Below are 6,792 nucleotides of genomic sequence, written 5' to 3'. Positions count from 1 at the left end.
CTATTGTAATTTGAATGTTCAGTTGATGAGAATAACTCTACAGTAGGTCTAGATGTGCTACATGTCAAAAGTTGTTGCTACTGTAGACTATATATGATTTATTATTGATCACCAGGCTTCATGAGATGGGCTCTCTTCTTCACTTGCTGGTATTGGAGTCGGCCAAAGGCAAACTATCACCGACTGCACTCTAAAAAGAAAAGGTTTGGGTCCTTTGGGATAATATAAGGTTAAAAAAATTACCTTAAGGTTAATGTAAGAATATATACTCTGCCATCAGTTTTTTTTTTTTTTTACCTTTGTAGATTTAAGGGGTGCTTTTGAAGATCTCTTCAAAAGAGGGGTTGTTTTGAAACCAGCATTGCGCTCGTGAGAAAAGGTCGGTCGTCTTTATAATTAAGCAATAAGTCCCGAGGGGGTGTGGTATATGGCTAATATACCACGGCAAAGGGCTGTTCTTAGCATGACGCAACGCGGACTGCCTGGATACAGCCCTTAGCCGTGGTATACCACAAACCCCCGAGGTGCTTTATTGCTATTATAAACTGGTTACCAATGTAATTAGAGCAGTAAAATCAAATCAAAGTTTATTTGTCACGTGCGCCAAATACAAGTGTAGACTTTACAGTGAAATGCTTACTTACAGGCTCAAACCAATAGTGCAAAAAAAGGTAAAGAAATAAAACAACAGTAAAAAGACAGGCTATATACAGTAGCGAGGCTTTTACAAGTAGCGAGGCTACATACAGACACCGGTTAGTCAGGCTGATTGAGGTAGTATGTACATGTAGATAATAGAGAGTAGCGAAAAAGAGGGGGTTGGCAGGTGGTGGGTGGGACACAATGCAGATAGTCTGGTTAGCCAATGTGTGGGAGCACTGGTTGGTCGGCCCAATTTAGGTAGTATGTACATGAATGTATAGTTAATGACTGCATATATGATAAACAGAGAAGCAGCAGCGTAAAAAATAGGGGTTGAGGGGGAAACACAATGCAAATAGTCTGGGTAGCCATTTGATTACCTGTTCAGGAGTCTTGTGTAGAGGTCCTGGATGGCAGGCAGCTTAATCCGAGTGATGTACTGGGCTGTTCACACTACCCTCTGTAGTGCCTTGCGGTCGGAGGCCGAGCAATTGCAGTACCAGGCAGTGATGCAACCAGTCAGGATGCTCTCGATGTTGCAGCTGTAGAACCTTTTGAGGATCTCAGGACCCATGCCAAATCTTTTTAGTTTCCTGAGGGGGAATAGGCTTTGTCGTGCCCTCTTCACGACTGTCTTGGTGTGTTTGGACCATTCTAGTTTGTTGTTGATGTGGACACCAAGGAACTTGAAGCTCTCCACCTGCTCCACTACAGCACCGTCGATGAGAATGGTGCTCAGTCCTCCTTTTCCTGTAGTCCACAATCATCTTCTTAATCATGGTTACGTTGAGGGATAGGTTGTTATTCTGTCACCACCCGGCCAGGTCCCTGATCTCCTCCCTGTAGGCTGTCTCGTCGTTGTCGGTGATCTGGCCAACCACTGTTGTGTCGTCTGCAAACTTAATGATGGTGTTGGAGTCGTGCCTGGCCATGCAGTCGTGGGTGAACGGAGTACAGGAGGGGACTGAGCACGCACCCCTGGGGAGCTCCAGTGTTGCGGATCAGCGTAGCAGATGTGTTGATACCTACCCTCACCACCTGGGGGCGGCCCGACAGGAAGTCCAGGATCCAGTTGCAGAGGGAGGTGTTTAGCCTCAGGGTCCTTAGCTTAGTGATGAGCTTTGAGGGTACTATGGTGTTGAACGCTGAGCTGTAGTCAATGAATAGCATTCTCACATAAGTGTTCCTTTTGTCCAGGTGGGAAAGGGCAGTGTGGAGTGCAATAGAGATTGCATCATCTGTGGATCTGTTTGGGCGGTATGCAAATTGGAGTGGGTCTAGGGTTTCTGGGATAATGGTGTTGATGTGAGCCATAACCAACCTTTCAAAGCTCTTCAGGAGCACCAGGCGTGTCATACCCGGGGTCTGATACGGTCTGACATACCACAGCAGTCAGGGTTCGAACCATCCAGTTTTTAATTCAAATTGAGAACATTGGTCAAAAGACTACTGGAAGCGGATGGTTGGAGAGACGCGACAGATTAAGAGGTGACTTGCAATGGATCGACCCGAAAGGTGGGTGAACCATAGCTATTCGCTAGCTAAGATAATTCATCAAACTACTATCAAATGTAATGTACTTAAGTTTTTCATCAGCAAGCCAAGCTACATAGCTGGTAATGTTGATTGTGGACACCCCCCCCAAAATTAAAAATACATACACATACTGAACAAAAAGATAAACGCAACAGGTAAAATGTTGGTCCCAGCCTCCCGAGTGGTGCAACGGTCTAAGGCACAGCATCGCAATGCTTGAGGCGTTACTACAGACCCAGGTTCGATCCCAGGTAGTGTCACAGCCGGCCATGACCGGGAGACCCATGAGGCGGTGCACAATTGGCCCAGCGTCATCCAAGTTAGGGGAGGGTTTGGCCGGCAAGGATTTCCTTGTCCCATCGCGCTCTAGCAACTCCTTGTGGTGGGCCAGGCGCCTGCAATCTGACTTCAGTCGCCAGCCAGACAATGTTTCCTCCGACACATTGGTGCGGCTGGCTTCCGGGTACCTCTACAAGATTGGTGTCCCTAAATCAAGACAATTGTTGCTCAACATGCGATAATGTGACTAGAATGATGTTGTAAACAACAGCCAACTTTCCGGGACATAGACATGTCTTATATGGGAAGAAATTATTGTTAATCTAACTGCAGTGTCCAATTTACAGAAGCTATTACAGCGAAAAAATACCACACTATTGTTTGAGGATAGTGCACAACAACAAAACCCTTTTAATCTTGGCAACTGGTTTGATACATTCAACTCAGAAGGTTAATAATCTCATTCAGTAATCTTTCTTTGATTTGTCATCCTGAGGGTCCCGGAGATAAAAATGTAGCGTAGTTTTGTTTGATAAAATATATTTTTATATTCAAATATAGGAACTGGGTTCTACAGTTTGACCCCTCTGCTGTCTCTGGCTCCACACCCACCCTGCCTATGCCATCTAGATGTGTGAAGGTTAATGTCTTTTCTGTAGGGAAGCTAACGATTAATCATATATGATATTCCTGGAAGTGTGTAAACTTATTTTTTTTATTACCATAGCCTTTTTGTATGTTCCTTATAGTTATGTACTTGAAAATGTATCAATTGACCAATTCGGTATATTTGGGCAAACTCGTGTAGGACACCTGGCAGACTTGATACGAAATATTGTGTAGTGATGTAATTCTTCAATGGATCAGTCTGAAACTGCTGCCATCTTGTGGACCACATCTAAATTACACCTAGAATATTGCATCACTTATTTTGTACATAATGTTGCTGCTACCGTCTCTTATGACCGAAAATAACTTCTGGACATCAGAACAAGTCCGACGCGAAGGATCTACTGCTTTCTCGGGAATGTGCCCAAATCCCTGTCATTTGCGTGAAGAAAAGACGGAACTAAAGGGGGTGGAGGTCAGGCTGACTTTAAGAATTTGTAGGCAAGTGAGTAAACCTCCACTAACATCCGTTCTATTGGCCAATGTGAAATCATTGGAAGACAAAATTGATGATATACGATCAAGACTCCTACCAACGGGACATTAACTGTAATATCTTGTGTTCCACCAAGTCGTGACTGAGCGACGATACGGATTATATAGAGCTGGCGGGATTTTCCATGCATTGGCAAAACAGAGAAGCTACATCTGGTAAGACAAGGGGCAGGGGTGCGTGTCTATTTGTCAATAACAGCTGATGCACGATGTCTAATATTAAAGAAGTCTCAAAGTATTACACACCTGAGATAGAGTACCTTATGATAAGTTGTAGTCCACGCTATCTACCAAGAGAGTTCTCATCTATATTATTCGTAGCCGCACTCAACCAGCTGTATAAGCCCATAAGAAAATGCTCCTAGTGGCTGGGGATTTTAATGCAGGCAAACTCAAATCTGATTTACCTCATTTCTACCGGCATGTCACGTGCAACCAGAGGAAAAAAACCTCTAGACCATATTTACTCCACACACAGATGCATAAATGGTCTCCAGCGCCCTCCATTTGGGAAATCTGACAATAATTCTATCCTGATTCCTGTTTACAGTACAAGCAAAACCTAAAGCAAGAAGTACCAGTGACTCGCTCAATACGGAAGTGGTCCGATGACGCGGATACTACGCTACAGGACTGTTTTGCTAGCACAGACTGGAATATGTTCTAGGATTCATCTAATGGTATTGAGGAGTATACCACCTCAGTCACCGGCTTCATCAATAAGTGCATTGACGATGTCGACCCCACCGTAGCTGTATGTACATATCCCAACCAGAAGCCATGGATTACAGGCAACATTGGCATCGAGCTAAAGGCTAGAGCTGCCGCTTTCAAGGAGCGGGACACTAATCCGGACACTTACAAGAAATCCCGCTACGCTGTCAGACAAACCATCAAACAGGCAAAGCGTCAATACAGGACTAAGATTGAATCCTACAACTCTGACGCTCATCAGATGTGGCAGGGATTGCAAATTATTACGGACTACAAAGGGAAATGCTAAATGCCTTTTATACCTCGCTTCGAGGCAAGCAGCACTGAAGCATGCATGAGAGCACCAGCTGTTCTGGGCGACTGTGTGACAACGCTCTCGGTAGCTGATGTGAGCAAGACCTTTAAAACAGGTCAACATTCACAAAGCCGCGGGGCTAGACGGATTACCAGGATGTGTACTAAAAAGCATGCGCGGATCAACTGGCAAGTGTCTTCACTAACATTTTCAACCTCTCCTGGATGGAGTCGGTAAAACTACATGTTTCAAGCAGACCACCATAGTCCCTGTGTCCAAGGAAGCGAAGGTAACCTGCCTAAATGATTACCGCCCCGTAGCACTCATGGTAGCCATGAAGTGCTTTGAAAGGCTGGTCATGACTCACATCAAGAGCACCATCCCGGATACCCTAGACCCACTCCAATTCGCATACCTCCCCAACAGATCCATAGATGACGCAATATCAATCGCACTCCACACTGCCCTTTCACACCTGGACAAAAGGAACACCTATGTGAGAATACTGTTCATTGATTACAGCTCAGCGTTCAACACCATAGTGCCCACAAAGCTCATCACTAAGCTAAGGACCCTGGGACTAAACATCTCCCTCTGCAACTGGATCCTGGAATTCCGGGCCGCCCCCAGGTGGTGAGGGTAGGCAACAACATGCCTGCCACGCTGATCGTCAACACCGGGGCTCCTTGGGTGCGTGCTTAATCCCCCTTCTGTACTCCCTGTTCACCCACGACCAGTCCTCGGGGGGCCTGATTGGTGTCACACTTTCCCCCTATTCCTAGCAAACACACCTGATTTAAACTAATTGAATTTTTAACTGAAGATCATAATTAGTTGATGGAGTCAGGTGTGTTAGCTGGGGCTGGGGAAAAAGTGTGAAACCAATCAGGCCCCCGAGGCCTGGAGTTGCACAGGCCTGTACTAGGTGGTGTCAGAGGAAACCCCAAAAATGGTCAGACTCCAGTCACCCAAGTCATAGACTGGTCTCTCTGCTACTGCACGGCAAGTGGTGCTGGAGCACCAAATCTAGGACCAAAAGGCTCCTTAACAGCTTCTACCCCCAAGCCATACAAAACAATGCCACAGACATCTCAAGTTCAGGGAGTGTGCAATTGACATGCTGTTTGCAGGAATGTCCACCAGAGCTGTTGCCAGAGAATTTAATGTTATTTAAATACTTGTAAATACTTATTTTCCACCATAATTTGCAAATTAATTAATTAAAAATCCTACAATGTGATTTTCTGGAATTTTTTTCTCATTTTGTCTGTCATAGTTGAAGTGTACCTATGATGAAAATGACAGGCCTCTCTCATCTTTTTAAGTGGGAGAACTTGCACAATTGGTGGCTAACTAAATACTTTTTTGCCCCATTGTATATATATATATATGACAACACACACACACAGTACAAGCTATAGTAGAGGGAGACTTCACCTTGCAGTGGGCAGAGAATAACTGCAACTCGGACTGCGCCGTCTAGTTGTTGGAGAGGGGAAAGACGGTCACTGCCATCTGTGGCAACTCCAAGCACTGGAGCAACTGCACGCTGCACCTGCTCACAGGAAGTGACATCACAAAACACTGGAGGATGTACTTTCCCAGGATGACCTACCCCGTTCCCCAGTTGGTGTCCTGGTTCTGTGGGCTGAATATGCTCTGGCTCTGCAGCATCTGTCTACAATGCCTCAGAGTCAAACTCAACTAATTCCCCCAGCCATACTTGACACGGGCCAGGGGTTCAAGGGTTAAAGCTGGTCAAATCTTCGAAATGCACCTCTGTATGAATGATACTGACTAAAACCTTGTTCACTTTGTCTTTTATAATCGTTTTTCACAGTTCTGGAATGTTTTCTAAATCAGTTTTTGTAGTTGATTGATTGGCATTTTGAAAGCGTATTTTGATTATTTTATTAACGAAAGCATAAAGATGCCATTCTTAGATGCCATTCTTGTTTGAGTTTGAATGTGCAGACTGGCACTAACGACAGCGGGAACATATCCCTAGTCAACGCCATTATTAGTGCAATGCAAAGTGTTGCTCTGTGCTAACCAGTGTGGCGGGGTGGGGCTCCACCCCCTTCCCTTCGTCCTCCTCCCTTCCCCATGGGCTAGGTCTGTCTTCTGTGCGCGGCTCTGAGGCCCATCCCATGCCCCCTGCC

The sequence above is a fragment of the Salvelinus fontinalis genome, chromosome 12 (assembly GCF_029448725.1).
Source record: "Salvelinus fontinalis isolate EN_2023a chromosome 12, ASM2944872v1, whole genome shotgun sequence".
In the NCBI taxonomy this organism is placed as follows: domain Eukaryota; kingdom Metazoa; phylum Chordata; class Actinopteri; order Salmoniformes; family Salmonidae; genus Salvelinus; species Salvelinus fontinalis.
The sequence above is the reverse complement of the archived record's forward strand: the minus strand, read 5'-3'. Positions refer to the sequence as shown.